Consider the following 20,919-nt stretch of genomic DNA (forward strand, 5'->3'; position numbering starts at 1 on the left):
AAATCAAGGACATAGGGTTGAAATGTTGTAAGCCAAAATATTCCTATTTTTCCATAAACTTTATGCTTAATTTTTATTAATATACTTGTATTACAGGGTTATTTTATTAAGTTGTATAACTTTCGAATTTATGTTAGGCACGAAGGGAAATCATCAGTTTACATCTTAAGTACAGTATAAATTTTAATTAAAGTGCATTCCGTTATTGTGTGGGGTCGAAAATCGATATTGACCGTTTACTCTTTGCCTGCTGTTGCCTTTGTTTCTGATTCCGCTGCGTGGACTTACATACATTAATTTAATTTCGTAATTGGCCGTGGGAAAAGTGTCCGCAAATCAAACAATTAGCCACACATATGCGTGCATCACATTAAAGTGTTAAAGATATTATTCACGAAAACAATGTACTTTTTCATCGCGTGATTTATCGATTTTGACAATGTTAATTTTGCCTCAAAAGGCATAACGCTTAAATTAATTCATGTAACATTAAAATCTGTATGTCATATATTCACATTCATACCTTCTCTTACAACACATAATTATTAACCAAGGATGTTTCCTATTTTTTCAGGTATGAATGCATCTCCAGCATAATCGGGATATTCACGTCGAGAGCGTATTATATTTTAACTCAGAAAGCATTGGTAAGCTTCGTCGTTAATAGTTGTATAAAATAGCTTTAACCTATATAATTTATACATATCTATAACATTTCCTTGATGTTTGTTTGAAAATATTACGAAACAGTTCTAAAACTTGAAAAGCAACATAATATTGAAACAATTCTTTTATTTATTGAAGAACAAGTCATATGTATTTTTCAGTGACAATTTGTTGGCATTGTTTAGTTCTAAAATCAAATAAAAAATCATATAATATCATATTGAACACATTAAATATCTCATTGACAAACGAAATGTACAAATGCGTACATATAGACGTTATTTATGGTGCAAATACCACCCTCGTTCCAAACAAATAATAAAATTTAAATGGTTTAAGTGGCTACCAGGACGGCGAACAAAAAGTCACACAGTATAAATATGCGGTATACGTTAACAGCATTTAATAACATTGATTTATTTGTGGCAATTGCTCCTTCATGAAATGATAGCGACAGCTATAACTGCATAAGCAGCATCGAAGCCAAAACTTTGTTGACACATCGATGAAATATTGTAATGCTAATAAATAAATCTTATGCCGAGGTACACGAAGTACGCATTTTGCGCAATTCGAAAAGAAATTCATTTGAACTTATCTTCATGAAACGTGAATCTATCTATCTATAATAACCAATGTCTTAAAACCCTAAAAAGGTTATACCCATATACATTAAGTTTCAGGGAAATAAGGTGGAATGAAGTAGTTACTTTCGAATGGGCGGGTATTTATCAACTTTGTGGCGTCTTATTTAGGCAAAGGTTGTTGTGGTAAATTATGTCTGTTTGTGTTGCTTGCTTTGAAACTTCATCTGCACTTGAAACGGCTTTCAGTGGCTTTACCAACCACTCCGCACATTTTGCTTACTTTTTGGTGCTTTAATTAAATACATTTAACAATGTATATTCATTAATTTCAACAGTTTTTGCTGCTAGCTGGGGTTACTTATTGTCTGCCAACTTTTCCCGCTCTTCCCCCTTTCCCCTTTCACCCATTTCACCATTACCATTTATATTAGCTCCTGCGTAGCGCAGTCCTGTACTAAGCCACTCCTCACACATTTCCCCAGCCGAATGGTTACTTTGGCACTAATTTGCACACCCACCCACTCGCACCACACGCGTTGTATTTTTAATTAATATTTTCTGAGCTGCATTATCCGCCACTGCGGCATGCAAAGGAACAATTTATGACCACCCCAGACGGACTGGAGCTCCTGAAGTTGAACACTGTAATGCGCGCCTGACAAATGATCGTGATCAGCGAAAAAATGGGGCAAATCCTGCATTGCCCTTACACTTGCGCGACTCGGGCTTTTCAAGCGGCTTATAGGGGGAACAATAATGCAAATTCTCTTATAAATATTTAATAGTTCATATGGTCTGCAGATTTAACTAGCCTCAGTGTATATATTCTGTGTTATACACTCCAAAACGCTGGGAGCTCAAACTCATTGTTGTGTGGAAGGAAGAAGAAAGTTTTATTTTAATTTTTTCTTTTATATATTCATATATATATATATATTTTTATTATAGTTAATTAAATTGTTGTACAAGAGTGTCCATAATTCGATGCCACAAATGGAGAGGGAGTAGCAGGCTGTTGGCCATTAGTCCACACGCAGGTCATATAGTATAAATGTACATACGCGCTGTTATTTACTCATGTAAATAATCCCGGGTAATTTAAATATTAATAAATTAAGCTTCACATGGGCACACCATTAATATTTTTATTTTTATAGAGCCATTGCTTGTGTGACAAGCGAAACTGTAAACATTGTGCTTTCCAAACGACAATTGAGTTCTTAATGTTTAATGACAGTGGGCACTGGGGTTATCACTGTACATTTTCCCCTTAAAAAATAACACTCTTCAGTCATCAATCTTATTTTAGCTCAAACATAGCAATATACAAACCAAGCTCAGAACATGCCCGACTGATATGCGGCTATCAATGCAGAGGTAGGGTTTAATCTGTAGTTTAAAATATCTCTGGGTGTTCGAGCGGGTCAAAAAATCAACATTTTTTCACGACATCATAATCCAAGTCATGTCCGAATTCTTAAATTTGTGCGTGTGAGTGTGCGTGTTTTCTTTTGCCGAGCGAGTTTCTCCAGCTGTCAAATGGGCCTCAAAATGGAGTGTCCTTTGCCCAGCCTCCGCTCCTTGGACTCGAGTGACAGCACGGAGTGCTCCACATTTTTGGTTATGGCCACAGGGAGCGTAAAATATGACCGGTAATGAGTATGGGGTGTCTGAAGGAGCAGGAGCAGGAGCAGGAGCAGGAGCGTATCCTTCGACTTCGACTTCGACTGTCACGTTTGCAACAAATGGCGCATGGCACGCAAAGGGCTAATGTAATTCGTGTATTTTACTTGATTTCATGTTACGTGCACAATCGGCCAAATTGCAAGGCATCGAACCAGGGCTAAGTTGCCTTGAGTTGGCTCCTCAGGCTCACAGCCCGAAAACCCAAAACCAAAACCAAAACCAAAACCAAAACCGTAACCATAACCAAAACTGTAACTCCGGGGTACTTTCATTTTTGGGTTGACACTACGGCCATGGCCAAGGATTGCAATTGGAAAGTGGCACCAAATTGGGCAACAGGAGCAGGAAATGCATGTGGCAACCAGCCGAAGATCCAGATTCTCCGACTGGGATTGCAGGTGGGTACGTGGATAGGATGAAATGGTGGCACAACGAGTGGATAGCAGGAGCACCGCGACGCATTTATTAGCATTTTTATGTGTACACTTTTTCGAGAACTTTTTCAGCATTTCTGATTCGGCGAGGCGAGGCTATTAATTAAATTTGAGAATTGAGAGGTGAGTGGGATGAGTCTGAAACTCAACTGGATTTGGCATGGGAATGGGTCTAAGACTGGCACAGGGACTGGGCTTTGGGGAGTAGTCAGGGTAGTCAGGGTAGTCAGTCGGTAGATGGTGAAAACTTGTATAATTTTACTCGGCTCACTCTTTGTTGGCATTTTTGCTACTGCTACTTCTACGGCTTTTCTGCTGCTCATCTCGTTGCTGGCTAAAGTTGCATTCAAAATTGCAATTTTATATGCACAACGCTCACCACCAACTTTGGAAACAATTTGTGACAGCCTTGAGGGATAATCGAGTGGCCCAGATTGAAGATGAATTCAATTTGGTTGTCAAAGATGTGCTGCCCACTTGATTAAGTAAATGCCCTCGCCTGGTTGATTATCAATTTGAGAAATAGGAAAAACCAAAAAGTGAAAAAATTAATAACAAAGCATGATTTTTTCCACTTGAAATTCAATTACTGTGCTGTGCATTATTTAGTAATTGAATTATCTGCTTTCCATCATAAATTATAACCCGAAGTATCATAGATGGAATTTCATTAATAAGAATGACATATTTATATTGCTTGCCATTTCTAATTCGGTAAAAGAACTTTGCCCTGGAGAATTCTCCTCAATCAGCGTCGAAGGTTGTTTAATTCAGGTGGCATAAGAATCCTATTTCAACGAGTCAATTTAATCAAGCTGTAGAAACTGAAATGTGTGATGGACCAACTATTCTGCAATTAACACATGTTGGCAAAAGAAAAAATAGGCAAAACACAAGAAAACAGCGACGAGGGAAGGAACATAATTGTTTTTTATACATTTTACGGTCGCTTGGCTAAAAATTAATTTTATTTTGAAGGCGGGATGACTGGGGGTGGTACTGGCACTCAGGAATTTTGAAATTAAGCAATCTGAGTAACCAGAAACGCCAGCCCCCCTCTGCCCCCCAGCCTTTCCGTCTCTAATTGTTTTTTAAATACGTCTCAAATGCTCTCTATTTCAAGTCGAGAAACGAACAAAGCGCAGCGCCAGCAAACAACAAACAACAAATGCAAAGCACAACTTCCACGACAGCCGCCGAATCATTGAAAGCAAGTCTTTGCTTCAGCTTCTTGCTTTTGCTTTTGCTATGCTCTTGCTTTTGCCATGCTTTTTTGCCGCTTGCCTCGAAAATGGGGCGTGACAGAAATGAGCACATAAGTGTCATAATCACACACACAGCTACACATGCATTTGCTTACTTGAGCTACAGATTTACCTTCAAGTGAACAGCTCAGCTTTTTAACACTTTTACTTTCAGCAATACTCAGCAGTAGGCAGCGGGGGGCAGGGCAGGGCAGGCGAAGCGCCAACTCATTTAATTTGATGCCCCCCCATCCGCCCACGCCCCTTGCCATCCCCAAAACCCATTCCAATCGCCCAACCACCCAACCACCCACCACCTTCTTCTCGCGAAGCCGTTGCCTAATTGTCGTCTATCTCTAGTCGACAGTCGTGGCCCATAACCGCCCTCCTACCACCCACCACCCACCAGGCACCACCCACTTGCCACCCCACTGCTGTTTGCTGTCTCAGCGCAAAATGTTGCTGCTCTAATTAGAATGAAACAATTTTCATTTCATTCTACATTTTCATGTTGTCGTCGTTGGCATTGCCATGCTGCTTCCACTTACTGCTTGCTACACGGATAAAAAGCAGCTCTCGGCGTTAATTTCGTATTTATAGGTCAAATTGAGATTTGCATTGTTTGTATCTTTTTAATCAGTAATTAATATCAAAGAAATATGCCTCAGTGCTGGAGCTGGCAAAATTGTTTCCCAAATGACGCCATTGGCCATTTTGACACTCATACTTATGCCTGTATGCGGTTATTTTGTTTTAGATGCTTTCTAACCACAAATATAATGCCAACAGAAATCACTTTGTTTCTGATCAATCAATTATTTAGGTTGCGAAAAGTGTGCAGCAAAAATACGAAATGTTGAGCCAGGATTCCAAAGTTTCAAAATATCACGATAGGATATTGAACGTGTGCGCCTAAAAGTTTGCAACAAATAATGTTTGACCATGTTGCTTGGTGATTTTTTTTTGTGCTGCATACTTTGTGACACTTGCCTTACAAAATGATGCGTAAAATCATGAAACGGATCACAATAGCATGTAGGATATTTTTCTCTGTGCACTTGTTGCCATACACTTAGCTGTCGCTTGCTTGGCCCAAAATAAATAATTTACGGCAGTGTTGCTACTTTCGCTGAGCCAAGCGAATCTTATAGAAATTATGCCAAGCAAAGAGGAGGACCTCCTCCACTTCCATTTTAATTTCAATCTACTCGCTCGCACTGTGTATACATATGTATATACATGCACATACATACTTATGTGTGTACGTATACATACAGCTCTATACGTAACCACAATAATGTATGGTAAAGATGCGGTGTCCTGATGTAATTCCGCCTCCTCGCCGGCTGAACTGCATCATATTGCAGCGGCAACAACCGCATGAAGGCATTAAGCGCATTTAATTTGAAGTGGCAGGATGAATGGAAATTTGCCGAGGCAACCCGATGAGCATATGACCTGCATTATATGCTCATCCCAGATAGGCAAATGGGCGCTGAGCAGGCGTACGGAGTCTGGGATCAGTGCTTCCAAGTCCGGAGCGGATCCATCCAGTCAATGTCCCCATATTGTGGCGGCTTCTGCCCTGATGACTCAAAGCGGTTAGGCGAAGGCAACTACCAGCTGTTGACAGTTTTCGATTGGAGCAGTTGGGTGCGATGAGTTGGTCTAGACGATAGTGATGGTGATGGTGGTGGGGATGGCGATGGAGATGGAGATGGAGATGGCGTAGATGATGATGATGATGATGAGGCTGCCTGATAATATCATTTATGCTAAATGTGCGGGATTTGTTGGCTGAGTTGAGGATTATGAGTGCCGCAGGCAGATGGAAATGGAAATTAGATGCTTTCACGAGCCACACTTATCGCATTTTTATGGACCTTTTCGGTATGGCTAAAGAGCTTATGGCCAACTCTTATTAAAGGGTTTTTCGCTGGTTAAAACCCAATTTAATGCCCAAAAACTGCTAGTCGCGTGCTTCTTGGGTACCAATTTCCTGTTTCCGATCACCTAGTTGCAATAGTTGCAATTGCAATCACATAATCAACAACTGCGGGTTCGTTAATATTTTACACACCCATAAAATGTTCATTTAAATGCTGTATTTCTGTTTTTTCAGGGAGCATATTTCAACTTTTACTGAATCTTGACTTCGGCAAAGCTTTATTACTTATAGGCTTTCAAAAATTATATATGTTTTTTATTGGATTTTCTCTCATTAGAACATACATTTTTATTGCAACAAGCTTCATTTGCGTCCTGAAAATAAAACGTTATGTTTATGCTGCGATAATATTTATGCGCAAAATTGTTTGTTGGGAAATGCTTTAGGCTTTAGCACTGAAATGGTTTTCCATTATTGCATTTGGTATGTATTATTCCATGCCTTTTTTGAACAATATTAAATTAGGTGTGGCCTTTATAAATTGGCTCCATGAGTTCAATATAGCTGGCTGGCATCAATGAGTTACCAGTTACCGGTTACTTACGCCCTCTTGTTAATTTTTCATAGCCCCTGGCAATTTGCATCTGTTGGCTCGACCGACCACTTGACCTTTCCTTTGAAAACACTTTGGTATGCATCCCCAGTAGCCCCTGAATCCACTGCATCCAGTGCATACCAGCTCATCCTCCGGCGATTTACACTCGTTGTCGAATGCCAAGGGCAATATTGCATTGCTGATTAAGCCCGTGGCAGAGTTTACTTAACGGAGCAGCAAGAAGTAAGTTATCCGATGCATTATTAGCAGCTGCAAGTGCGGAGTGAGTAGCCCATAAAAGTTCAATTGAATGCAATTAGTTGCAATAAACCGATTTCACTTTATTCAGCCCCCACTTACTGAAGAGCATATCTTGTTTATTCATTCAACTGTTCGAGGGGCAGCTCCTTGAAACACAATAGCCACTGGCCATTGATTTAGCTGCTTTCCTGCTCCATTCCGCTCTGCGATGTTTTGTGATGTTTTGCCCTGTTGTTGCAGCCGTTGAATAATCGCAAATAAATTGATTTTGTTTTTGTTTGCCTGCTCAATCATCGAAAGGCTCCCGTTAAAGACCACCCCATCGTTCTTGCCCCTTTGCGACTCGAATCGAATCGAATCGAATCGCTTTGGAAATCAAGTGAAACTGCAACATCAGCAGCAAAACACAACTGCCAAGGCAAAACGACATTGCATTGGTGCTGGTGCTGGTGCTGGTGCATTTCATTTTTCAGGTCAGAGCTCTGAATGTTCATTAATTTTATCAGGCATCAGGAGCCAAGTCGTTGCCAAAATCGATGAAATTACAAAGAAATCGCTGCGATTGTCAGCGTCGGCAGCATTTTCACCAGTAACAATTCACCATCTACTTCCATCAGCGCCTTTAAAGACCGACTTCTGAATGCGCTTCTCTGCCCCTCCAACGCCCGCGGCACTCGTTTATATTTATGTTTGTGCATTGCTCAAAAAAAAATGAAATAAAATAAAATAAAATATAAAAAAGAAGAAGAAAATGGAGAAAAAGCAAATATAGAAATGGCATTCTGTTTGCCATCCGCCGCCACCCATTTCAGTGCCCCAGCTCAGTTCCCAACTGAATCTGAAAATGCAAATGCAAATGCAAATGCAAATGCCACTAACAACGACATCAATATTTCGGCGCCAGTCAGTGAGTGCGCTCACCTCCAACAAAATATTCAAATTTGGGTTTACCCAAAGACGATTTGCCGTTTGTAGCAGAAAAACAATTTTTATCAATTTTGAAAATCATTTTCTAGAGATTTGTATGCAAAGTTCTTGGAAATATCGCATTTAATTCGGCGATTCTACCGCTTTTTACATCGCTTCACGTTTGAACACATTTTTGCATCAATAGTATTCGACCGAAAGCAAAATTTCAACCAGATTAACTCACAAAATGTATACTTTGTAAATTGTTTTGCGGTTTAAGCTGCCTTTGCCTTTGAATGAGCACTCATATGACTTTCATAGGTCAAATCAAATATTAAACCAAACTTTCGGTTGAAAAAAGTGGTCAATCATTAGGGTACGTTAACCGAAACTTTACCGGATGCTCGACTGCAATTTAATTTTGTCGGCAATAATTTTCCGCCTCCAGGCGATTCTCAACCTTTCCGGAAAATGGCAGCTTTCAGATGACCGGAACAGCTGCTTGTTAAAAGGTGGAGCGCTCGGGGGGACTCTTCATTAGCGAAGAAGCGGCCCCAAAGTTAAATTACTTCTGATAATGAGCTTGACGGAGGAGGGGCCCTCTATAACATCCGGCAAGGGGGTTTGGCGGGGCTTGTCAGAAGCATCAAGGAATCACCGGTGACATCACCATCCGCCATCAGTTCGGCGATGGCCAAAACAAAATTAAACGCCGGAGTCTGGCAATCGATGGGCGCGCTGAACCAGCAAAGTTCAAATGACGAACGAAATCAGAATCTGGCGACACCATCACTCCTTCCTTCCGCTCCTTCCTGCCCGCCACGCACCACCCCGCCAATCCCCAGAAGCCATAAAACTCGGGAGCGTTCGTAATTTAAAGTTTTCGGGGCAAAAAACTTTGCATTGGTAATATATACCCACAGGTATACTACTAATTTGATTAAAACGCTGGCCAATGCGGAGGAAGACTTGACATTATCGTTTTTCAAAACATACTACTATGTCTTGGGCACTCAATGCATAGAATAAAATATATAGGAATCTAAGCAAATTGCCCACATCTAGAAAAGTGATAGAAAAACGCTAGTGATATATATAAATGTATGTTATCGTACAAAGGGGCTGGATAGCAGGTACTTATAAGTTATGCCGGTCGATTAAAGCGTTTTCTTTTGTTTCCCTATTTACCCTGTTAATGAAAATGTCAGCAAGTAGGCCAATAACAATAAGTACACTCGTTGTGTTCTAGGCAAAGTATGAAAAATAAGGCAATTTCCCCACAAAAAGCCACTGCTACTGACCAGTTGGCTACTAGGGAATGGCGACGACTTGGGTCTTGAGTCTTGGGTCTTGGGTCTATGCCTTTTCCGCTTGGGTCCGACTGCCTTTTGTGTTAATAAACAAATAATCTACTTAAGTTCAACAATAAAACGGGCGAGGCAAACGAGAGACGAACGACAAATTCATAAAAAGGCAACGCAACGCAACGCAACGCAACGCACAGAAAAGAGCAAAATGGGTGGCAGATAAAGGCAGGGAGAACATAAAAAAATTATTTCCACTCAATTTATTTCCACGCAAAAAGCGGGGCGAGGCGAAAACACCCAGAAACACCCACAAACAACACAAAAACACCCACAAACATTCACAAACAACACACAAGTAACGACACACACACAGCAAAAATATGCTAAGCAAAAGGCAAAAAGGCTTCCCTTTGGCAGCAATCACCTTACCATTGTGCCTTGATTGATCGGATCGCTTTGGTGGGTCCCACTTGGCCGTCCGAGCTGCGTTAATGCCACTTTAATTGACGCTCATTAGGCAACGGCAACGGCAACGGCAACGGCAGCAGCAGCAATGTTACATTGGCGGCATTTGTGGCAGCAACATGGGCCAAAACGTCAGCAGCAGTAACAGTGGAAAGTCGTCCCCTCAAGGCCGTGCAACATGTTTCATGTTCGAGACAGCCCGGAAGCCACCCACAACCACCCAGAAAGCGCCCAGAAACCACCCATCACCGCCCACTTGGCGCTACTAATTAGGCGGGCCCTCAAACGCTGTCCTACATTCACGATTTTTGCTCTTGGCCAACTGGAAATGGCTCCCGAGAGATCAGCATTTACAAACAATTACCAGCTGGGGTGTCACAAATGTCTCCTTTAGTCAAAAATCAAATGTGGCTCCCTTGTGATTGATAAGAGATTTGAGCAAGGGCCGAGAAAAACCCATTTAGTTGCCTCTATTTACCATTCCCTTTGAAAACGGCCTTAAATGTGGCACAACGATTGGGTGGGTGATAGCCAAATTCGCCCACTTTTGACACTTTGTGAGACAGAAGGGCTTTTAAATAGGAAATCAAAATGCTTCGAGCAGAAATTAAGCGCAAGCTGTGTTACTTTCGTTACGCAGTTCTTTGTAGAATTTCGCAGGATTATTGATAAATATTCAGAATTTCGGTTAGGGGGTTTCATTATAAAACAAGTCGAATGCTTTTCTGCGAAAATAGGAACTGAAATTTAACTATAAAGCGTTCCTTTCTGCTATTTTTAAGAATTTAATTTGAATTTAAATCACTTTTCCATGTGTGCAGCATAAAAACTTTTAGTCAATATTGTTTTATCAGCTGAATGGACGCAGATATGGGATAATAGGTTCAATACATTGAAACCAAATTAATATGAACATACACACCGAAACGGAGCAGACCGCGTTTTTTCTGAATCAAGTATTTGACTGGTTTGTTTTCGAAAATGACTATGCGCAAAAGAACGAAAGAAAAGTTGAATGCAACGAAAAGCTTGAAGGACCTTTTTTCACACCAATCCATGTGATCATTGTGGCAAATTTGGTTAGTAAACTCAGATTGGACATATCTACGTTCATTAGCGATACTTGGCCAAAAAGCAGCCATTCATTACTCTTTCACTGTGCGAAAGGTAAACATTTTGAGCCAACTTAATCAGCCAGTCGACATGCGTGGGAAAAACATTTGTAGTTTGCATTCACCAAATGTGTGCACTTTTTATGGCTTGTAATGACATCTAATGGAACTCAACGCACAACTAACTTCAGCACCACAACAAAAAATGCCAAAAAAATAGGGGTTGTGGCACACAAAGTTCATTTTAGTTACTGTACTTTGTGTGTTGTGTGTTTCGCGTAAAGTTTAAATATGCGCCACGAGTTGACAAACAACCAGAGTGACACAAGAACACAAGAATCGAAAATCAAAATGAAAAACCAGAACCAAATCAATGCGCACATTTAACGCAGCTGCAGTTGAACGGAATCGGAATGAGTTGGCCAAATGTAGTAAATGTTGCACTGCTGCTCTTTGCATTTTGTACGCTTTTGTTGAACATTCACTTTTGATTTATGGCGGCGGGGAAAGCTTTGTACTTATCGAAAGTGTGTGTGCGATAAGCGGCTTTGTTGCTTATCAGGCAAATTCAATATTATCATTATCGGGTAGCGTTGCGAAGAGGCGTTTTTGTTCTCGAAATGACACCACGGCGTTCCGTCGACTTTATTTTTAGCCCAGTGACTCCAAGATAAGTTATCTGGGCGGGGGAAAAACATTTGGAGCACGTTAAAGACACTGATTTATAGGCTGCGAGGGCACTGCATCGATGCTTAAATGTTGTAATATTTCCCGACCGTACAGCACAACCCATTTAAGTGCCAACCAACTCCAAATGGCAGTGCGTTTCCATCTGCATTCAAATTTAGAAATTTATTTTTCTTTAATTTGTTTTAAATTTTTCTGATCTATGATGTAGAAATTCAAAAAAATGAAAAAATGTACCAAGGCTGAAGTTCTAAACGCCATAACTCAACTTATCCTAATCGGATTTCGAAGTGGCATACCTCTAAATGTTTCTGCAATTCTCTAAAAGCCTGCATTCAAATTTATAAATTTATATTTTTTTTCAGTTTTTCTGAGATATGATGTAGAAATTCCAAAAAATAAGGCTGAATTTCTTATAAGTTTAAATTTAAATTTTTTTAAAATTATTTTTAATAATATTTTTAATTTAATTAATTAATTTAATTTTTGTCCAACTGTCCTGCGGTACACTAGCTATTGGTAGTGTAACACTCTGTTTAACTTTCTTTACTTGGGGAGTGACTTTATTTTTTTGAAATCATACGTAGCGAAAGTGACCACTCGCCCACAATTTTTAATCAGATTGGTGTTACGTTCCATTATGATTTCAACTGAAATGTGTTGTAACGCGCAAAGTGCAGGGGGCAAAACCGACCGCCCACCTTAATATGGTAAATGAGCTTACAGAACCCAGCAACTTTTCCATGTGGCTGAGTGCTTATAAGGAAAGTTAACCATTATTTTTAGCAAGCAACCGTTGTTAAGTCCCCAGCAGTGCAACTTGTGTTCTCCAAGTGTATTTATGTACCAGGTAGCTTTCGGTGACCCGGTGAATCTAGCAGATAATGAGTTCCGGGCAAACTCGCATTAGCCCAGACAGAGTGTGAGATGGAGATCCTTTTAAAAGTTTTCGAAAAGTCTTGCTCTGTGCTCTGCTTTCGGTGCTGCGCATTCGTCTTGTTGCTCCAGTCATTTGCTTATTGTCAGTCTGGTTCCCCTGGCACCCACGAGCATCCGAGGGATTCCGGGTAATCCGGGTAGTCTGGGGAATCCCCCGTCTCTCGGCGAACGCCCACATAGCCATGTGAGCAATATTGTGCACTTAGAAGCATTTTGTCAGTCAACACAGCAGAATCATAAGGAGCACTCAGTTGAAAGGCGTGGCTGGGAGGTCGTGCAAGTGCGCTTGACATTTCTCTAGCGCAGAGGGCTAAAATATGAAATGGAGGCAAAAACATGGGGGGGAAATAAAAAATATGAAACGAAACAAAACCAGGGGAGGTGGAGAAAGCAGAGTGGTGTATAGGGGTATAGTGGAAAGAACACACAAAAACTGAATTTTGTGCTTGGATTCGAGGCAGCGCAGCAGCTGAAATAGCTGCAGAAACATCAGCAGGAACAGAACATAAACATATACGCCAACAACAATAACAATTGCAGCGACAAATATATTGCAAGTGCAACAACAGCAACAGCAGGGCAACGACCAAAGTATGAAAATGCTGAAAAGAAAGAAAAAACACTGACAAATGTCAACAAAGTTGATTTATTTTCCCTTACATTTATATATGATATGCAACATTTTCCAAAATGCAATTTATATGTTGCCCACGACAACGGCAACAGCGACAACAACGAAAACGACATTTTCATAATGTTCTGCCCCCGTTTTGCTGCTCACCAATTTTCCATCAACCCATCAGCCCGTCAAACCAGCCACCCAGCCACCCAACATCCCATCAAGCCACGCCCATCGTTAACCCTTTCACTTGTCTCCTTCAGGAATTTCCTCCCTCGCCCCCCGAGTTTGAGCTAAACTATTCTTAACAAAATTATGACTTGGGCAACCCAATCGATATTCTGGCTGCTTCTCATCATGTGCAACGCACTGAGGCAGACGAGTGATGTGGTTTTCCATGATTATAGCACTGCGACTTGAATTTTATTTATATGTATTTTCAATATTGCATATATAGTAATGTTAATATACGATCATTTTAAATATCCTACGATAAATTGTAGATAATTACAGATATGTATGGTGTTTCAAGAGGCTACATCACGAAAAAAGAAAAAACGAACAAAATTAGGAATACTATCGATGAAGTTTCAAAACTATTGATGCCCGCTGAATCGATAGTACCGATAATTGTATCGATTGCATTTGCCATATAACAAACTGCAGAAGTAACTTTTAGAAGCGTAAATGCCCGTTGCGAGCGCATACCAATTGGATTACTTACCCAGGAGACCGAAAGCACACTGTAGTGCGGCATTTCCCAGTTTCAATTTCAGTGGAATCCTCAATGATATCAGTGCTATCATGTTGGTTTTGTGTTTGGGGTCCTGCCGAAAGTTTACCATACGCTCAATGCGCCATGTTGCAGTAGAGTCGGCCAACTATGATGCCCCGAACACATTATACTGTACTCTGCCACGCCCCCATATTGGGGGCCATCGCCTTGACATAGAAACATGTGTTTGTGTTTCATTTTTTGTAAAGCATTTTGGCAAAATGCCATTATAATTATACATTGCGCTGACTGGCTGACTGGCTGACTGGGTGGCTGTGTACGTATACGTATACGTATGGATGGAGTCAGTCTGGTATGTTTTATGCCACGAGTGCTGCCTGACAAAAACAGAGTTGGCCAAATCAGCAGCAGGAGCAGCAGCAGCAGCAGCAGCAGCAGCAGCAGGAACCACAGTTACAACCAACGCAACAACCACACCAACACGAACAACAATAAGCGATGGTTGTTTGCTGGTTGTTTGCTGTTGTTTGTTGTTGTTTGTTGTTGTTTGTTACTGTTTGTTGTCGCTAGCATTGTTCTTGTCGCTGTTTGACGTTTGCATGGCAAATAAATCAAATTGCTTTTTAAATGGAATGGTGAAACGTGGGCTGGCATCAGTGTGAGTGCGAGTGTGGGTGCGAGTGTGAGCACCAAAAAGCCAAACGAATTCGAATAAAACGAAAACGTTTTCCAGATTTAACCGCCAGTTTCCCGCATCTCACTTCTTTGCTTTGCTAGATATACATACGTATGTATACTTTTCCATTTTTCCCACCTGAGTTTTTGTAATCAAAACATTTTCGACCAGCGAAAGACTTTTTAAATCGCTTCAATCAATTTAAAGAGCACCGCACTCCTCCAAGTGGCGATGCTAGCCAAAGTTAATGACCTATTCAGAGACGGAGTGTCTCGTCTCTGTGGCATCTGGTATGATGCATTTTTAGCATCAGCCATGCGAGACGCCTGCCCCATCTTATCCATCCCGCTCTATGTTATCCAACGCTCAACGTTCAACCCATTCCGCCTTCCGCTCCTGTCCTCTGTTCAGCTGCAGCTGCTGATGCTGATGCTGTTGCCAACTGCAGTGAAAAGTGACAAGTGCTTGTCCGATATTTCGGCCCACAAAGGAGCTGGATGGGCATGGGCATGGTGATGGGGATGGGGATGGGGATAGAAGATGGGTGGCTTGGAGATTGGAGAATGTGTCCCAGCGACGGCGACAGCCAACAACAGTCCTCCTACTTGCTACTGCTGCTGCTACCCTCCGGCGGGAATATGAATACGGATTCTCGACAATGGAATGGGAACACCGGGAGCGAAACAAAGATCTTTGGCATTAGCCAAGGACACATCAGACGACTTGCATTGTGGGACGGTGATGGCGACCAGGCAGTGCGTTGTGATAAGTCAGAAAAAGTGCCCGAAGAGGCGAACTTTTTGAGTGCTCACAATGGGGTACTCCTTTTACTTTGGAACGGAGTACGCCGCAAGTCAATTCCGATCAAATTTGGCCAAACGAAGTGTGTTGGCCAGCTCAACTGAAGCCGTGGATTCCATTATAGGCTAAGACCTTTAAGTTCAAAACTGCTAGTGACGAAGCGCACCACAAAAAAGTGCGAATCAGATTACTATATATACGTGAATACATGAAAATCTGCGGTAGTCCGATTATAAGCAGGTGATTTGCAAACCGAAATGATATAAACAACCAATAGAATTACAAAATCTAGCTATTTAAAGTTATTTAGTCAAATGCCTAATAGTTTTTCATCACAAAGTTTATATCAGAACGCTTGAATGTCGAAGGTGCAATCGTGAGCAAGGTTTTACCACTAAGAGATTTTCGCTTGAGCTATTTTCCCATTAAGCGATTTCTATTTCATTGGTGAATTTAGAACAGAAGTAATACTTATCTTTGACTCAGCCGACTTGCAAGCGACCTATCTCAAATTCCCTGGTAATGAAAACGAGTAAATTAAACTCCGCTTAATTTCCCCTGCTGTTAGGAAGCACAAGCTCTACGAGCTATTTCCCGGATCATGTCTCCATCCATTAAACGCTGCCACATCCCGCACCCTGCACTCTGAGTCCTTACAACTCCACCCCCATCATCCTTCGACACCTCCGAACTCTCCGCCCGCTGAGACGAAATGCTTAATTGCACGCAAAACCGCAGTAGCTATTAAAATTGTAGTGCCGTAGACGTAAACGAGCAAGTATGGGTACAACGCGATTTACATTAATTTGATTTCGTTTATTATTTGGAACGTTACGTTGTGTGGCCATGTGGCCATGTGCCCATGTGCCATGTATAGTATGTAGGTAGTAGGTAGTGACCTTTCCCGTTTTTTACATCCTAGGATCGCTGGTTCGCTGGCTCGCTGGTTGGCTGGTTGGTTGGTCCGTTCGTGAGGTTTGCACGTAACTTAAATGGGCGGTTTGGCCTGACTCGCTTGATTAAATCGCCGAAATGAATTTTGCTGGGAAAGCGTCCACAGCTGGACGATGGCGCCACTGAAACATGTATAAAACGCCGAGCTCCATTAAGCCCAAGTCAGATCCTAATCTATCCATAGTCGCCCCAAGTGAATTACGAACACACCCAGTGAGCTGCTAGTACGCACTGCTGGGTTTAGGATTAATGGAAAAAAGCCGTATTCGCTTTCAGTTTTTTTTTGTTTTTCGTTTTTCAGTTGTTTGCTGTCACAAACAAATCACAAAGGCAAAATGCTACTTTTCTGCCTTCTAACCAACACAATACACCAAAATAATTAGTTATGAAATCGGTTTGGACATTGTAAATTGCTCAAATACTTAATCACACGTGTCGGTTGTTCGCAACTTTATGCAACTTCATCCATAAAGCAAATGTGTCTAAAAGTATGCAATACATGTCGTTTTCGACTACAGTACTATTATGTATCATGTTGTATTGAATACGTTTGTGCACCTTTATGGGTGGTTTCATAATAGCTCTGATTTCTTTGGCACTCGCAATTGTTTTAGAGTAGCTTGTAATATTTTGAAATGTGTTCATCGCATTGCTTCTCTGCAAGATTGTATGCAGCAGCTTATGCCATAAAGCAGCAGACAGGACTCGCGCAGAGCAAAGGTCCTGCAGAGATTCAATAGCGAAATCCGCTTGGTTTTAACGACTTACATCGTTTCGCTCAAATAAGATAAACCGAGCGAAAAGCTCTTGGGGATTGGGGATTGGGGATTTCGCAACCAGCATTCCTCTTATCTGCTTGTTTTTTTCACAGCTCTAGTCGGGGACTGCAACGTTAGATTTTAAATGCCCCGCACCAACAGAATGCAGGGAGCAAAAGTTAAATTTTATGTTCGAAATTTTTTATTGCTTTTCATTTTTGTCATGCCCTTCCCAATCGCAAGTGTCCGACAACTAAAACAAGTTGGCGGGCGTAACTGTTACAGCGAATAGGGCCACCATCACTTCCCTTTCCCTCAACTAGCCCACAAGATCCCGTGTCCGCCGATTCTTTTGCTTTCGGATGACGCTTTACACTAAAAGTAAACGTGTCGGAGGCACTGGCGAAATATCCATAAAATGAACCAAGTTAGCACGTGACCCTCTATAAACCCAAACGGACGGGTAAGATGCCAACTTACAACATTTACCAAGTTTGCCCATTCGCAATGTTTGTTCCCATCGTGTCGTGGGCTGCACACTTCTAGAAAACCAACAACGATTTTAGTACTTTATGGTATTTCAATTTTCAATTGCCTTTTTCATCCACAACGATTGTTAGGCAATTTTCAATTATAATACATAGTTTTAAAGCTGAAATACACAGCTCACGGATTTGCGGTTTACAAACTGATTTCATTTTCAACCCATAAGTCCAAATATGCAGTAGAAAATATTTTAAAGTGTAGGCTCCCAAATTTAGTGTAATAGTTGTTTGCAAAATCGCGCATGTTTTCGGAAAAACTTTCCTTCTTTTTTACCTACCAATGTGGTAGAACTTCTTCACACCTTAAATTCGTATTTTTACTACTTTCAGAACTATATCTAAGTATCACAAAATTCCTCTGAAGTTCTGAGAAAGCGTCCCTTTGTTGTCAAATTTCTAAACTCAGCGCACTCGTTCGGCTATTTTTGATTGGAGTGTACGAAATAAATCAGTTCACCACAACATTTCTCCGCCTCTTCAAAATACATTAAAATTCCGCGGCTATGCTCACGAAATCAATTTATACCAGACCAGAGAAATCATATACAAACCAAAGGCAAAGCCTCAAAACCGACCCAAGTCTCCAATGAATAAATTCTTAAATGGCATCATAATTAATAGCACTTAATATCAATAAATTATTTGCAATGCGTGACAGGTGAGAGCTGGCATTTGCTTTTGCTTTGCTTTTGCTGAGGGTCCGAAAAGCGAAAAACTCCGCATCGACAGCTGTCCCTTCCGCGTTATAAAGCCGACACGCCCTTAGGTTAAGGCTTACCATTACCTAGAACACCCCCTTTATCACGGGGCTTAGGAAAACCGTGTAATAACAACATCATTCTCTCAACCTTAGCCGCCTCCGCCTCCGCCTCCTCCTCCATCTCCATCTCCACCTCCACCACCAGCTACATCTCATCCTCAGCCTCTCCAGCCGCGGGGCCATTCGAAATTCCCCATCAACAAGGCCGCCAGCTAGGAGGTTTTGACACCAGACGCCAGACGCCCAGTCGAGTGGCGATGAAGAGGGGCGGCACGTCGCATGCCAGAAGAGGCCATCAAGTGTTTTAATTAGCCCACCAAGACTACCACCATAGACCATCTCATACCATCTCCTACCATCCCGCCACACCCTACTACCATACAATCCACTCCAAAGTCCAGATGCCTTTCCGCGCCCCTGTTTCTGTTTCTGTTCCTGTTCCTGCTTCTGCTTCTGCTTCTATGCCTCTCTGCCATGCCCAGCGAGGACCGACACCGCCTGTCGGTAATTTATGTTTTATTTATGCAAAGATATTGCGGTCCGGTATGGTCCGGTCCGGTCCGGTCCGTTCCGTTCCGTACCATTCCTGTCCTGTCCTGTTCACTTCCGTTCCGCGCTCCTTGACTCTGGCAGCTGTGAAATGTGGAGTGAGGTTCGGTACTACATTTGTTGTTTCACTGGGCTACGCGTTAATATGCAACATTGTTTAACTGATTGCAGTGGCCGGCGTCTAACGAACCCGTTAGCGGTTTTGCCCCGTTGGCTGTGGAGGGTTTTCGGTTTTGAGGCGGCTTAAATTATCGAGGTGCTTCTAGCCACCATTCCACGCTCGCTCTTTCCAGCAACGCGAATAATGCCGATATTATAAAGTGGCTAATGTTCGAGACTTCCGCGTTCTGTGGAGCGGAACTCTCAAAAATGGTTTTACTGACCCCGGACAAGAAACAGCGGCGAGGAGGTCGAAAGTGGCCAAATATTATATATAGGGCTACATCGAAAGTGTTAATTTAATATTCCAAACACTCAGTATTTATGCTAGGATATTGCGTACAATAACAAGACTTGGTTTGGTTTGGAAGCTTGAGTTCTGATCGTCAAGTAGGTACACACATTACATTACAGCTTTAAAACCACATGAGTTATGTGCTTGATGCGCCTGTAATAATGCGAAATTGATTGATACACATAGCGGCCAGCAAAAAAAAATAAAGTAAAAAATACCGCTGACCATAAATCAACATGACCTGCAGAATTTCGCTACCTTTGAAAATTTCGCAACAATTAAATTGCCACTTACTTTGTGTTTAACAAACAGCTTGTTGAGGTGGCAGTGCCTTTAAGTTGCAACTTTAATTGCCTGCAATTCCGTTGAAAAAGGGCACACAAATGAATGTTGTTAGCAGCCGGGAAATTTGCACAGCTCTCAAACAGTGAACCGATTTCCTCAAAAGTTCAGTCCGGGAAGAAACCCCACAGCATTTCGGCCCGTTTCCCTTTTTTTCCCTCCGTCATGATGCAGTTTATTATAGTCGGTTTTTCTGGCGCATCTCCCCGTTTTTGCAGCATTCCCTCATGCAAACATTGCAATTCAAAATACTTATTTTTAATCCCAACGCTCGTAGTAGTTTATTAATTTGCAGTTTTTTATATTCTTCTCTCGTCTGCAAGTTGCTAGGCTTGAAGTTAGCAGCTTGGGATATTTACAAAAATAAACACCGCAACTTGTAAATGATCATACCAATTAAGAATACTTATAAAGTGCTCCGATTTAATTTATACTACACGTATACAAGTACTTGCATAATAACGTGCAATACCAAAAAATGTGAATTTAATGATGCTTTGGCACCTGAATTGCATCAAAGAGCCGTCATTCTTTGATCACATTGCCACTGGATAGGGATCCCTATTAGAGGGTCCTTCGAATCACTCATTCCGTTTGCGCCCCACCTTCTCGTCCTCGTTCCTCTCGCCCTCTTCCCTTTTGGCACAACTTGCACTTGAGTGCAATGTTGCATTTTTGGCCAACACCTCTCATTTTTGTTGTGATGCATTACAAATTTCGTGGCAGGCACTTGGCGACGACTCGCGACGATGATGTCGTTGCTTCGATGGCGACACCCAGCCCAGCCAATTGCATCCTGAATTCCTCCCTACTTTGAATTTCCCACCGCCTCCTCCTCCTCCCTGCCATCTTCAACTCGGGTCTTCGAGCGGCCCGGTGGAAAAGTAGACGGATAGACGGCGAAGGACAATATTTGTGCTAACCACCCAGCCGCCTGCCTCCCCG

At 41.7% G+C, this 20,919-nt stretch overlaps 1 protein-coding gene across 5 annotated transcripts in view; it reads left to right on the forward strand.

Moving 5' to 3' along the window:
* Window positions 1–20,919, forward strand: part of LOC6550362 — a 103,854-nt gene that overhangs the window by 52,853 nt on the left and 30,082 nt on the right. For 4 of the 5 annotated variants that reach the window (XM_026981915.1, XM_026981912.1, XM_026981914.1 and 1 more), the window contains one exon: window positions 575–647. The exons of the other annotated variant lie outside the window; for it this stretch is intronic. The gene's annotated coding sequence lies outside the window, so the exon portion shown is untranslated. The remainder of the gene's footprint in view (window positions 1–574; window positions 648–20,919) is intronic. 5 annotated transcript variants of the gene reach the window in all.

Source organism: Drosophila erecta, unplaced genomic scaffold, assembly GCF_003286155.1.
Source record: "Drosophila erecta strain 14021-0224.00,06,07 unplaced genomic scaffold, DereRS2 tig00000126-arrow-pilon, whole genome shotgun sequence".
Taxonomy (NCBI): Eukaryota; Metazoa; Arthropoda; class Insecta; order Diptera; family Drosophilidae; genus Drosophila; species Drosophila erecta.